This window comes from Leucopleurus acutus (assembly GCF_964270905.1).
Source record: "Leucopleurus acutus genome assembly, chromosome: 3".
Taxonomy (NCBI): Eukaryota; Metazoa; Chordata; class Mammalia; order Artiodactyla; family Delphinidae; genus Leucopleurus; species Leucopleurus acutus.
Genome location: NC_139145.1, coordinates 43,340,604 through 43,355,729, shown reverse-complemented (window position 1 = coordinate 43,355,729; position 15,126 = coordinate 43,340,604). Strand labels below are relative to the sequence as shown.

At 46.2% G+C, this 15,126-nt stretch overlaps 1 protein-coding gene across 4 annotated transcripts in view; it reads left to right on the top strand.

The window, feature by feature from the left end:
- The first annotated feature begins 949 nt into the window (after window positions 1–949).
- The window catches only part of CYFIP2 (cytoplasmic FMR1 interacting protein 2), a 131,403-nt gene continuing 117,226 nt past the window's right edge, over window positions 950–15,126 (top strand). For all 4 annotated transcript variants that reach the window (XR_014326133.1, XM_082837337.1, XM_082837338.1 and 1 more), the window contains exon 1: window positions 950–995. The gene's annotated coding sequence lies outside the window, so the exon portion shown is untranslated. The remainder of the gene's footprint in view (window positions 996–15,126) is intronic.

Here is a 15,126-nt window from a genome sequence, read left to right as displayed (position 1 = left end):
AAGGTTGGAATTCGGTGCTGCCTGACTTTCACCTGGTTTGAGGGTTCACCAGGCTGCATCTCCATGAGAACCGTTTCTTTGGAGACTTAGAGCAGATAAGTCTTGAGGAGAAAGGTGCCTGTCCTCTCAGTTCTTTCCCGGGCTTTGCCGGTAAATACTTCCTGTCACCATGTATTTGCCTTTTTGTCCATGAGGCAATTAATTCTTCCTGAATGAAGCTGAGGGAGATCCCTGCTTCAAAGAGGGCAGCTTCAGAGATTTGGCCCCAGGGAAGTGAAACGGAGGGTGAGAAGGTAATTTTGAACAGAGGAACAGCATCTGGGATCAGACTCCATTGGTGGAAGCCCCGTCTCCCCAACCCTCAGGTTTATTTTCTATCACTTCACCCTGTTCTTCTTCACAGAACGTCTCTCGGTTGGAACTGGACATTTGCTAGGTACATTTATTCTCCATCTCTCCTAATAGATGATAAGCTCCAAAAGTGCCGGGGCCTGTCTTTTGTACACCAGTACCTCAGCTCCTGGCACGGTGCTTGGAACAAAATAGGTGCTCGATAAATATTAGGGAGATAAATGAGCACTTGGAAATAATGTGAGATCAGTGAGGTCCGAAAGGAGCCCAAATCTTCAGTCCTCCTACTGCTGCAGGTGTGGTTCCCAGGCCTGAGGGGTCCTGGGGACAAGTTCTCCCTAAGCGGCGCGGCTGGCTCTCCCGGGGCGGGAGCCCGGGCTGCAGGTCCGGGATGCGCCGGCCGCGCAGAGGGGCGCGCCCAGAGACCCTGGCCGCAGCCATTTCCTGCTCTTTGTGTGACAGCCGCAACGGCGAAGGGGCGGGATACCGGGGGCGGAGGAGGAGCCGCGGCGGGTGGAGGGGCGGGGCCGAGGGCGGGGCCCAGCGCGGCCGCAGCGGAGCGGAGCCGGGCAGAGCATCCTGCGCCCCGGCGCGGGCCACCGCAGTAGCCTCGGGCCGCTCCCCTAGACCTGCCGCAGACCCAGGTAAGCGGTGCTGGCAGGCCTTGGGGCCGGCGTGGGGACTGGGATGCTGCTGGGGATGGCGACGCGGCCGTAAGAATGCTCGAGGGGCCGGCACCTCTTCTCCCAGCCCCGGGGGTGTGCTCAGCACGGCGGCTGGGCTGGCGCGGCCTGGGGGCCCCCGAAGCCCCCGGAGGCTGGGCCTCCGGCCCGGAACAGCTCCCTGCCCCCTCCGGCCCACCCTGGGCCCCGCGGCGCGTACCCCCTGCGGGAGGCGCCGACGCACGGCGGAGCTGGGGCGCGGCGGCTGTGGCAGCAGCAGCAGGTGCGCGGCCTGGGCCGGAGCCGCCGGCCGGGGAGGAAGCGGCGCTCATCACGAGCATCGGAGACACCTGCAGCGGCCGCGAGCCCGGCGGCGGCGGCGGCGGCGGCGGCGGCGGCGGCGGCGGTCTCCCCGCGCTCAGGTACTGCAGAGCGCCGGCCGCCGCCTCTGCCGCTCCGGCCACCATCGCCTCCCGCAGGGCCAGCAAGAACCGCCTGGGCCCGCCTGGCAGCCGCCTCGGGCACACAGAGCCCTTCAGTGAACGTGAGATGGGTGGGGCGAGGGGGGAAGAGGCGGCGTTTGGGGGTGAGGGCTTTAATGAGAGAGGAGGCACGCCTGACCTGCTTTGAAACCTTCCGGCCTAGCTCGCCCTCCATCCCGGCTGTCTGGGGGCGGGGGAGGAGGTAGGGGAAAGGAGATGAGTGGGCTGACTCCTGGGGAAAAGGTTGGGTTTTCACGAGCTCTGAACAATCGGGAAGATGCCTACCTGTCAGTAGTAGGCTTCTGCTTTTCAGGGCAGCCCTCCCCCTCCATGGGTATACACCGTCTAAAAAGGAATTAAGGGCGCGCTCTCCGTGTGCCAGTGGGGACGGCGGCGGGAAGCATGGTCCGAGAGGAGTATGGTTGTATTGAGAACCTGGCAGAGAAGGACGCTGGGACTGCCCAGGTGCCCTCCCCAGCCCAGGGAATTTGACCTCTGCTTGCCTAGTTTCCCCAGCACAGCAGAAAGACTCACCAAGGGCTGATGGGCTCTTACAGCCAGGCCAAGAAGTGGACAAGTATCTTTTCTTGCCAGCTCCTGGGCACCCCCTGCCTGTGTCCCCTTCAGGGCAGGGGGTGTCTTACGTTACTTTGGGGCACAGGCCCTGTTGCAAGCCATTCTGGCAACCATGAGATCACAGATGTTGGAGGGCAAAAATCTAGGTTCACATCCCTGGCAGGATGGTGAAGGCCTTGAAGGTTGTTTTCTCCACCATCAGACCTTCCTTCTCTGTGACCCTCCCTGAGACTGCCCACCTCCATTTCCATACACTGTCCTGTGCTCTACCATCCCCCCACCCATTCTCCCGTGTCAAAAATTGTTTTCAAGAAAGGAGCCAGTGAACACATTTATCCTCAAGAGCTAAATACACAAGAACTTCCCATTAGACCCAGGAGGTGTTTTAGAAGTCATCTGACCAGAAAGGAAACAGAGGCTTAGAGGCATTTTAATGGGAAACAACGCTTTAATAATATTTGTTATCTCTAATGGTGGAATTTCAGGCAGTGAGCTGGAAGTGGGAGTGGGGAGCTGGGTAGCAATTTTGGGGAACAGCTTGATGAAATGACAACATTTAGCAGCTGTCAGCTCTGTTTGCTGGCTGCAGGGGCAGCTTCAGCCCTAAGGGCAAAAATACCATAGGAGTAGTGTGTGTGTGTGTGTGTGTGTGTGTAACTGGTCAGGGGTTACTGTCACTAGAGGGTATTGTGGAGCGCCCAGTGTACACTTGGAGAGTTACTTGTTGGCACTGGCTACCATCTGCCAGGGCAGCTCCGAGGCCACAAGGAGAGTGTGTGATTGCTCACAAAGCCAGTCCCTCTGGCTAGCTCTGCAGGCTGAGCCTCTGGCTGGGGGCATTAGCGCTCTGCTCACTAAGCTGCTTTATTATATTTCCTGGCCAGTTCTGACTGGTTCTGCAGGCACCCAAGCCTGCCTTATTCAGTCCCTGCTAGTAATGGAAAAGGAAAAACTCATTTTAGGTATTAGGCCAATAGTAGGGTGTAAAATCCACCAGGATCGGAGAGTTTTACTCCAATCAAATCAGAGGCTGGCCCAGAGAAGACAGTAGGCAAGAATTTAAAAACTGGAAAAGGGTCTCGGGGGAACAGTACATGCCCCCTGTGATATATCACGCCCCCTCGGACATTCAGTGGGCCTCCGCTGCCGTCATTGATCAGCAAGCCGAATTAGGTGATGAATAGGCAACAAGCTAATTGACATTGGGAACCGCACTCCTGGAAAACAGTGCCGAGCTCCAGTCTCCATGTTTGAGGATCAGCCTACACTCTCAAAGAGGTTTCTTTTGGCCACTGTTGGCCCCAGGGTTCCACCAAGAGCTGCACAAAATGGCCTTTTATAGCCTCCATGTGGCCACTGTAACAATGAGTCTATTTCTTTACTGGCAAGTATTAATTATTCACTTGTAGTTGATGAAACCAGGCATCAGTCACCTCATTGGAGCCTTTGTAAAAGGCCTTTGGTCTTATTGTTCTGAGGAGCAAAGCTAAGCCTAGGGTCCAGAGGATGGACCCTGCGTTAGTAGCGGAGGTGGGGCAAGAGGGTAGAGCACACTGTCACCCGGGGCAGTGACACGGTGCGCCCGCAGTGGTGGGGAAGGAGCTGGTACTTAATTGGATGCTCTAGTAAACAAGGGATGCGTGCAAATGCTCTGTAGAGCGTCTAGCACATAGTACTATTATATTTATATGTTTATCATTATAATGTATTAATTACATAATCATTAAGAATATGGCTCATGCCACATTATATATTGTGTGTTAATTTAAGAACACAGATCTTTTATTGTTGTCATTGTTGACTCTGCTAAAGGATTCAGTGACCTTAGAAGGCCTCCCACAGTGAAGGTTCCGCCCTGGTCACTCAGCAGACACCTCATCGCTGGTGGCCATGTCCAAGAACAGCACACCTGCGAGTTGGCTGGTGTAAGTCTTCATTGCTGGGGATGAGGAGGGATAGTTTGATCCCTGCTAAGAGGAGTCCCAGTTGGGGGGAGGAGGTGTCATCAACCCCGAGTTCTTACCAACTCTTCTACCTCCAGAGCCTTCCTGGATTTTGCTTTTCCCAGGGGAGTTGGTCTCTGTGACCAAGGAACCCAGCCCCAGGTTGACCTGCAGAAGGTAGCCAAAGAAAGCGTGGTAAGCTGTGGTGTCAGCAAGGGCCTCAGCTGGGAAGTGCTCCTGAGTAGCACACTGAAGGTGGGTACAGCTGCAGTAGGAAGAGAGAAGGGGGAGGGACTATGCCCAGCGGAAGCCCAGAGGTAGTTCTCACATTTCAACACAGATCGGGAAGGACCTCTTCCTCTGTGTACATTCAGCATTTTGCAACCCAACCAAAAATGTTGAAGGCATGCTTTGCTTCCCCCTGCGGACAAAGCAGTACTGTGGTCTTTGGACACAAGATTTATTCCTGACTTGCTGTGTGCCTTTAAATCAGCCACTACCTCTCTGACTTTGAAAATTGGGGAACCGAAAGCAGCCTGCGCAGCTTATTACCTACCTGTTGGCCACAGGAGCCTGTGGATGAGATAATGTTTGTAAACTTCAGGCTGAGAAGAAAAGGCCCTGGAAACAGAGGAGAGAAGGAGATTCCTGAATGTATGGCTCCTTTGGATGGCTGCCCTCCATTCCTAAAGGAACAATTTATTAATTATATACTGTGTGTCAACTTAAGAAGACAAATCTGTGGTCTCTCTGCACCACTGAGCCAACTGAAAGGGACACTGAAAGGCACTTTGTGATTCACAGATTCTGTCAAGGACCCTGGATGGTCTTGTCTGTACAAAGACACTTCAGAATTCGGTCAGTGCGTGTGGGACGCCTCCCAGGATGCAAAGATGTTGGGTACTGGCTGCCTAGCCATGGCCACTATGCTAAGCACTGTGTGTGATGTGCCTCAAAGGACCACCATTCAAGCCATACTTCTTGGACCCTGGCAACAGAGGCAAAAACAAATTGGGTACAAATTCTTGAAAGAAATTGTTTTGAGAAGGCAGAGGTTGGGTTCAGGCAGAATTTCTTGCAGGGATCATTCTGGCTGAGTGGCATTTTGATAGACTTGCAGCAACTCAGGAACAGTACAAGCAGAGAGGAAAGTAAACGTGACCCGGAGAGCTGCGCGATAAAGACCCAACGATGACTTATCAATAGGTCTTTTGATTTTCTGTTTCCATTATCATTAGGCCATCTTAGGGTAGTGGTTCTCAGACGTTCATCTCTTCGTGGAACAGAGAGACGTTTAGTGTGTCCATGGTGTGTGGTCTCTGTCTTCTAAATAAGGCAGGAGATGAGGTCCTCTGCAGAAGTTAAAGGTGGTGGACTGGTTAGGAAAGTGCGGGAGATGTCTGGAGATTTGGAACAGCTGTCTTTGTGGGTGGAATAAGAAATCAAATGGGGATGAATGAGAGCATTGTCTAACTTTACTGAAGGCCCAGCTGAGATCAAAGAGAATCTGCAGGGCTGACCCTCATAGAAGACACTCAGTAACTCAGTGTTAAGTGAAGGGATACCTGAGAATGACTTTCTATTTGTGCTTTTAAATTGTGATGGCTTAAGACCGATTCAGGCAAGGTATGAATGGTGAGACAAGAATTCAAAACTCAGGGTCAGCCGTCAACCTCCAAGTATGCTATACCTTCATATGAGAGAGAGAAATGAAGTTCTGTTTTTTATTTTTTGAGGTGGAAACTGTATGACAGGAGAATTTTCTAAATATATCTCTTCAGATTCTTATAGTAATAAGGCTGACTTAGATATGGTACCTTAGGGGACCATGATGTTTAAAATTTTTTTTTTTTTAAATCAGAAGACATGAATTTTGGCCATTGGCTCTTGTATTCAACAAATAGTTCATGAAGTGTTAATTAAGCAAGTAATGCCTAGGATGTGCCCAGCTCTGTGCTAGTTGCTATGGGTCAGACCCCCACAAAAGATGACAGTTATCCTTGTCATTTTTGGTGGTGCAAAGAATTAGTAAAATATAAAGCAGTTTATAATGCAGTAGGAAATTATGGACTCCAGACTGTGAGTGCTATGGGAATCCAAGAAATGAAGGTTGTGGTGGCGTTTGGCTGGTCAGACCTTCATGGAGGGGGCCTGTCTTGACTTGGGCCTTGACAGTGGTCAAAGGTAGGATATGTGAAGGGGAGAGGACAGTCCACTAGGGAGCAGAGAGAGTTTGAGCAAAGGCACAAGGCAAGAATGTCCATGGGCAGGTTTATGGCACCGTAAGTACTCTTGCCACAGTGGACAGGTCGTGTTGGGAAGCATAGTCTTGAAGGACGTCCTTTGGATGGAGTGTCCCATTTATAGTCACAGTCATTTGCTTTTGAGTTGGAATGACTCTGAGAGAGGTTCACGTTCAGTGATTCCTAACTAGTTGTTTTTGGGTTTGCTTTTGTTTTTGCCTAAGTACATTTGATGGACAGTATCTACATACTCAGTACCTCACACCCAGCAGCCATTCCCCTCCCCACCTCTACCCCGTTTTCTCCCACTCAAGAAAAGAGATGAACATGCAAACAATGATACCATGGGAGGACTTTGAACCCTCCCTCACACATAATAAAAAGCACCTTGTTTGCAAACCTCACTAGTCAAACTGTTACTGGGACAAGTTGCCGCAATAACCTTCGCAACAGAGGTTTTGCCGTCATGGTTGAGAAGCACTACTAGACCAGCCTTCATATTTTACAGACAGAGAAATTGCCCTTTTAGAGTGAGGGAAAGTGTGGTTTGAGGGTCTATGTCAGTCTTCAGGCTGAGCCACATTCGAGTTGCAACTTCACATCCATGAAGCTGAGGTTTGCATGCCCCGAGCTGGTGGTCGAACTGAAGTCTCGCTCTTTGTTTCCACAGCAGATGGAATGGCTTCCCTTTCTGAGTTTTAGCAGGTGCCTCTGAAAGGCAGCTTCTCTCTCCCCAGATACAAGTCACGTTGCTGCCCCTCCTGTGGTGCCCTGTCACAGGCCCCAGCGGGAGCAAATCAGCAAGCTGCCTTCTGTGGCATGACCTCCCCTCCCAAGAGGGTGGGATCTGCCGGGTTGGGTTGTCAACGGAAAGGCCTCCTCAACCCTGGCAACACAGGAAGCAGCTGAGTGAAACGGCGAATGGAGTGGCCAGCCCTTTAGCCCCGCCAGGATCTTTTTCTTTGCTGTAAACGAACAGGAGGGTAGGCCTTCTCCAGAGACCCAAGTCGAGGCTGACTTGGACTTCTCTGCTGTGACCTCAGGCCCCCTGTGTGGAGAGAGGCTGCAAGTGAGGGGCCTCTGGGCCTAGGAGCCCCACAGGGAGGGACTTACATAGCAAAGGCTGCCTGAGACAGAGCAGTGGACTGGCCAGCTGTCTGACTGCCAGCAAGGAAGCCTTGAGTTGTTGTCTTTTAAAGTAAATTTTAAATTCTTGATCAAAGCAATACCTGCACATGCTTCAAAGAATCAAATAGTATTGAAAGACTCACAGTGAAAAACAAGCACCCAGTGCCCACCTCCCCCAGAGGCTGCTGCTTTTAACTTACCGTTTCTTCCAGTAGTTGCCTCCAGATCTCTAAATGATATGCTTATGCTGCTATTTCTTGATTTATCTATTCTACGTGTCATCTGTTCACTTCCTGCTGTGATGGATGAAGATTTCGCCTTCTGACACCATCCCCCTCTCTCCCCTGCCCTCATCTCCCAATATAGTAAGAGCTCTGTTTTAACCCAAATCATGTTTAAAGCATCTACCTTATTGAGACGTGTAAGTGATGACCGCGAGAGAACCAAGTAATATCCTTCGATTGTAGTATTTCCTTTCTTACATGGATTTTTGTTTTACTGCAGAATTCTTCCTCCCTCCTTCCCTCCCTCCCTTCCTTCTTTCTAATATCCCTCTTTTTCTTTTGCGGCACTGTCATATCAGTTGTGTCAGGTCCCCTTGTCTTCCCAGGAAGTTGCAGTGTTAGCCCAGCTCAGCCCTGAACTAGCCAAGGGACCCTGCCCAAGTCCTCTCGTGTCTCGACGTCAGTGTCCTTATAGTAAAAAGAGAGCTCAGGTAGGAGGCTAGAGACCCATCTTGTCCTCATTCTAAACCTCAAAGCCCATCAGCCCACCTCAGAGATTTGTATGTCTGAGGAGTCTCTCCTCCTGGGCGGGGCAACCCCAGGCGCTGGCAGGTGGCAGTGCCACAGAAACAGGCCGGGGATGGGCCTGGTTCAGGCCCTGCCTCATGGTGGTTCGCTCACCCTGCGGTCTAGGGGCTGCTCCCTGGGGTAGTGTGGCTGCGTCTCTTGCTTCTTCTTCCCTGTTCATTTTCATTCAGCACAGTCTCTGAGTGTAGGGGCAGCATCATACTCCCCAGACTCCCCAAGCTCCTGCCCCAGCTCCAGCTCTCTTTGCCCCACTCCCGCTTATGTTACATATACACAAAGTTCCCCAAAAGTGGTCATACAAATACTAACATTTTTTGGTAAAAGCTTTATTGAGGTATAGTTCACATATTGTACAATTCACCCATTTAAAGCATACAGCTCAGTGACTTTTAGTATATTCAGAGTTGTGCAACCATCATCATGATTAATTTCCATAACATTTTCATCACCCCAGAAAGAAACCTCATACCCTTTAGCAACACCAGGTGGATTTCCCTCAATCTCTACCCTGAGGCTAGGCAATTACTAATCAACCTTATATCTCTATAGATTTGCCTATTTTGGGCATGTCCTTTAAAAGGTATGTTATGCTTCTTTCACTTAATATAATTTATTGTTTCCAGAGTTCATCTACATTGTAGCATGTATCCATAATTCATTCCTTTTTGTGGCTGAGTCACATTCCATGGTATGGATATACCATATTTTATTCATCTGTTCATCCGTTGATGGATATTTGAGTTGTTTCCCCTTTTTGTCTATTACAAATAATGCTACTATGAGCATTCATGTACAAGTTTTTTTGTGAATATATATTTTTAGTTTTCTTAGGAATATACCTAGGAGTGGAATTGCTGGGTCTTCTGGGAACTCTGTGTTTAAAAACGTGAGGAGGGGGCTTCCCTGGTGGCGCAGTGGTTGAGAGTCTGCCTGCCGATGCAGGGGACACGGGTTCGTGCCCTGGTCCGGGAAGATCCCACATGCCGCAGAGCAACTAAGCCCATGCGCCGTAACTACTGAGCCTGTGCTCTAGAGCCTGCGAGCCACAACTACTGAGCCTGTGTGCCAGACCTACTGAAGCCCATGCGCCTAGAGCCCGTGCTCCGCAACAAGAGAAGCTACTTCAATGAGAAGCCCGCACACTGCAATGAAGAGTAGCCCCCACTCGCTGCAACTAGAGAAAGCCTGAGTGCAGCCACGAAGACCCAACGCAGCCAAAAATAAATAAAATTAAAAAAAAATTTTTTTTTAAACGTGAGGAACTGCCGTACTGTTTATCAAAGTGGCTGTACTATTTTACATTCCTACCAGCAATGAATGGGGGTTCCAATTTCACACCCTCACCACTTGTACTTACCTGTCTTTTTGCTTATAGCCATTTGAATAGATGTGAAGTAATATCTCTTTGTGATTTTGATTTGCATTTCCCTAATAACTAGGAATAATAATCATTTTTTAATGTGATTATCGGCCATTTGTATATCTGCTTTGGAGAAAAGTCTGTTCAGATCCTTTGCCTATTTTTAAAATTGGGTTGTCTTTTTATTATTGAATTTTAAGAGTTCTTTATATATTCTCCATGTTTAGCAGATATATGATTTCCAAATATTTTCTCCCATTCTGTGGATTGTCTTTTCACTTTTTTTCTTTTTTTGGCCATACTGCACAACTTGTGGGATCTTAGCTCCCCAACCTGGGATCGAACCTGGTCCCCAGCAGTGAAAGCGCTAAGTCCTAACCACTGGACCTCCAGGGAATTCCCTCTTTTCACTTTTTTGATGATGTCTCTTGAAGTACAAAAGTTTTAAATTTAATTTTGATGATGTGTAGTTTTATCTATTTTTTATTTCATTGTTTGTGCTTTTGGTGTCATTACATATTCCAAAGTCACAAGTGTTTACTCCTGTGTTTTTCTCGTAAGAATTTTATAGTTTTAGGTATTACATTTAGGTCTTTGATCCATTTTGAGTTAATTCGTTATGTGGTGTGAGGTAGAGGTTAAACTTCATTCTTTTGCATGTGGATGTCCAGCTGTCCCAAAACCATTTGTTGAAAAGCGTATTTTTTCCCCATTGAATTGTCTTGGCAACCTTGTCAAAAAATCAGTTGACCATAAATGTTATCTTTGGATTCACAATTCTGTTCCATTGATCTATATTTCTGTCCTTATGCCAGCACCACACTGTTTGATTACTATAGTTTTGTAGTAAATTTTTACATCAAGAACTGTGCATCGTCCAATTTTGTTCTTTTTCAAGATTGTTTTGGCTCTTCTAGGTGGGTCCCTTGAATTTCCATATGAATTTTAGGATCAGTTTGTCAATTTCTGCACAGAAGCCAGCTGGGATTTGAATAGGGATTACGTTGGATTTATATCAGTTTGGGAAGCGTTGCCATTTTAACAGTGTAAGTCTTCCAATCTATGAAAATGGGATATCTTTTCATTTATTTGGGTTGTCTTTCATTTTTTCAACAGTCTTTTATAGTTTTCAGAGTATACATTTTACAATTCTTTTTGCTATATTTATTCCTAAGTATTGTATTTTTTTGACACTATGGTATATAGAGTTGTTTTCTTAATTTCATTTTTATATTGAGCATTGCTAATGAATAGAGATATAATTGATTTTCCTTATATTCTTATATCCTGCAACTTTGCTGGACATGTTTATTCATTCTAATAGTTTTCTAGTGGATATTTTTGGATTTTCTACATACAAGGTCATATCATCTTCAAATAGAGAGAATTTTACTTCTTCCTTTCTAATGTGGACATCATTTATTTCATTGCCTTTCCTAATTGTTCTGATATCCTGGCTAGAGCCTCCAGCACAATGTTGAATAGAAATGGAGAGAGTGGAGCTCTTCGTCTTCTTCCTAATCCTGGGGGAAAGCATTTAATCTTTCATCATTAAGTCTGATGTTGGCTGTAGCTGTTTTTGTAGCTGCCCTTTATCAGGTTGAGAAAGTTACCTTCTGTTCCTAGTTGGTTGAGTGCTTTTATTATGAAGGAGTGTGCGTTTTGTAAAATGCTTTTTCTGTATGTGTTGAGATGATCCTGTGGGATTTGTCGTTTATTGCATTGATATGGCTTATCACATTCATTGATTTTTGGATGTTAATGTTAAACCAGTCTTACATTCCAGGGTGAATTTCACTTGGTCTTGGTATATAATCCTTTTTATGTGTTGCTGGATTTAGATTTTGTTGGGGGGACTAACATTTATGTTACACTTTCTACCTACCAACTACTATTTTTACATGGGATAACTCAGTTTTCAAAGCATATGGGGTAGGAACTATTATTATTCTTCATATCAGAATGAAGCACGTGAGGCTCAGAAACATTATGCCGTCTTCCCAAGGTCACACAGCCAGGTAGCGGCAGAGTCAGGACTCTAGTTCACTACCACACTAAACCACCTCTAGTGAGCATGTCAATGGTGGACGTGAGATGATTTTCACATGACACTCAGACCTGTGTTTGTTTTCATTGTTTTTTTATTTTTTGTAGTTTCCCTCTGCTTCTCAATTAGTGATTATGATATAAAGCTTTCTTCTAAAATATATTTGTAAAGTGGAAACAAAAAGTCTATTTAGAAAAAATACTAAGTAAATAATTGTACAGGCAGTTTATGGATGTGACTGCATATTCTGTATTGATTTAAATTATGTTATTAATAATGAAGGAGAAGGAATGGGAAACTAGAAATGAGGACATGCTAAGTCATCTCTTTCCTCCCGTGTTGTCGGGGAATTCAGGTATGTTCATGCATTCTTTCATCCATCCAGTACTTCCCCGGTGCCTCATCTTTCCTTGGCACCCTACTAAGGTCTCCAGGGTTTTCAGTGATGGGTAAGAAATGGTCTCTGGCTTCAGGGAGCTTGCACATGCACGCGTCGTTCTGCTCTGGTTCGGGGGCAACATATATTTTATTTCATGGGCAAACTCGGAGTGAGTGCTAGTGGCCACTTGCAGTTTTGTATTTCACAAGAAGGATTCTGAGGCTACCCGTGGACTCATTGAGAAATAGAGACGTTATCAATGAGCAGCATTTGCCCTGGTATGGGAAGAAGAAGTAGCAGTACTTTGGAATTTTTTCCTTGCTCAGTCAAATGCTGCTCCAAATGTTTTTTTTGAGGGGGACAGTCTAAGCCTCCCTTATATTTATTTTTATATTTATATATTTATTTACTTATATATTTTTTATTTGCAGATATAAATATACATATGCATTTATTTTTTTTAACTTTATTTTTATTTATTTGTTTTAGTTGCTTTCTAGCTGGAGAGATTTACAGACAAGGAGAATATTTCTTGCGCTCTCATGAAACCCAAAGGTGACAGTTACCTAATCTTTATGGCTTGACAGAGTCTTACTCTTCAGAGGAAGGAAAAGGCAGCCAAGTTGGAAAAAAAAAGAAAGTAAAGTGCTTGGTACCTTTCAAAAAGGTACAAAAGTGGTGCAGTCTAGAAGAAAGGGCTTAGAATTGGGAGTCGAGATATCCCATTTCTGCCCTAACTCAGTCACTAGTAGTGACCATGTGACCGTGAATGAACGTTTTCATTTCTTAGCAACAGTGTGTCCTCCCTAGAAAAACAGCAAAAATAACACCTGTCCCCTCGAACCTGCAAGGGTGTTACAATTGAGGAAATCAAAATGAAAGATCTGTAGCCTTAAGAATTAGTGTAATATTTCTGATGCCTTGCTCTTGTTTAGGAGAGTTGTTGCAATGTTTAATTCATCCATTCGCTCTCTTAAAAAGAGGCCATCCGACTAGCTAATATTTCCCGAGTGCTTGCTGTGTGCCTGCTGTTGGGCTGAGCATTTCACGTGCTGTAATGTTATATAATCCTCATAATAAATCACTGAGGGCAGGGACTATTATTAATCATCGCCCTTTTACAGATAAGGAAACGGAGGCTCAGAGAGGTTAAGGAACATACTTATGGTTATGCAGCTAGGAAGTAACAGATGGCGGATATGAACACAGAACTTGAGCTTACCCACCATACTTAGCCTAGTTTTCCATGTCATTAAACCTTCTGACTTTTTTCATTTTTCTTCCAGAAAGTCAGTCAGAAAATAACAATGCAGATCTTTTGCTTAGAGAATAGCAACCTGCATTCCCAAAGACAGGCTCTCTTAGTGCCCATCCTGTGTCTGTGAGGCCCCTTGCTTCTTGTTCAGGATCTGTCAGTCATCTCAGTGGGGGGGGTGGAGGGGTGGAGGGGTGGAGGGGTGGAGGGGGTCGGGCACGGGGCCTACAGGACCTTCTCAGAAGCAGATTGCCCGAGAGCCCGGTGTTATTACTACTCGGTGAAACCAGGCCCCTGAGTTTCCGTTGGTTATGAAGATGCTGAATTTAAATCTGCCATGAATGCCCCACATTGCAGGTTGCAGCTGTGTCTGGTAAATGGTGCTCCCAGAACAGTGTTAGTTTTTTTAATATTTTATTAATTTCTCTTGCAAAGTGACAAAATGACCACGTGGTCGTAGACTCAATATTAAGAATTCTCCTCCTTTGGAAGATTGCATAACAGGCAGGACATTTGAGCTGGAAAAGAAGTACTTCTTTTCATGTATACCTCTGATAAAATTTCCGGAATGTTTTTTCTTTCTGACTGATGTGGAGTTGGCAGTGACTTCTAGCACTTGGGCTAAAAATGTCTGATTTCCTTCTCCCTTAGGCAGTGAATGATCTACAGAGAAACAGAAATCCATTAGAGAAGCTGTATTTGTAATGGAAATAAAGACTCCTAATTTATTGGCTCTGTAGGTCGTTCACTTATGATTCTGATCAAGGGAAGGACGGGAGTATTATTGTGTTAAAGGGGAAAATCTTAAGGGTTATTCTGGTAAATGATTATTTTAGAATCTGAGAAGCTTAGAAGAAACCCAGGTTATAGGAGGAAGGAGAAGGTAAACATCATAAGTAGGAGTCAGGGAAGATGAAGGAAGGGAAGACAGATTAGAACTGGGATTGTATACATTGAGCTGGGAGTTTTTATGGAACATTTCTGACATATTTAAAATTGGAGGGACTTCCCTGGAGGTTCAGTGGTTAAGACTCCGAGCTTCCATTGCAGGGGGCCCAGGTTCAAGCCCTAGTCAGGGAACTAAGATCCCACATGCTGCGTGGCGTGGCCAAAGATAAAAGTAACATAAAATTGGATAAAAAATTATCATAAATCTCTGTGTGTAAGCATCACACAGGATTGACCTTTTTTTTTTTTTTTGCGGTACGCGGGCCTCTCACTGTTGTGGCCTCTCCTGTTGCGGATCACAGGCTTGGGACGCGCAGGCTCAGCGGCCATGGCTCACGGGCCCAGCCGCTCCGCGGCATGTGGGATCTTCCCGGACCGGGGCACGAACCCACGTCCCCTGCATTGGCAGGCGGACTCCCAACCACTGCGCCACCAGGGAAGCCCAACAGTTATTAACTTTGGCTGATTTTGTCTCATTTATTTCTCACTCTTCCCCCATCTAATATGATTTGGAAGCAAACCCCTGTATCCTTTTATCCATATTTTAGTAGGTATTTGTCGAAGATAAGGGCTATTTTAAAATATAACCTCAATATTGTTGTCACATCTAAAAAATAGTAACAGTTTCCTTAATATTGTCAAATATTGAGTCAGTAACTAGCCAGAGAAATTTTCCTGTTTTCTCATATATGTTACAATTTCATCTTTATGGTGGTTTGTTTGAAATAAGATCCAAATGAAGTAAAACCATGTGATAGTCTAAGTCTCTTATCATCTATAACTTCCCCCTCCATCTCTCTTTTTTTTTCCCTTGCACTTTATTTGTTAAAGATACTCAGCCATTTGTCCAGCAGACTTTCCCATAGATTGTATTTTACTGACTACCTCACCGTGGTGTGTTTTAACATGTTCTGTCCTCTGTATTTCCTGTCAGATTGTA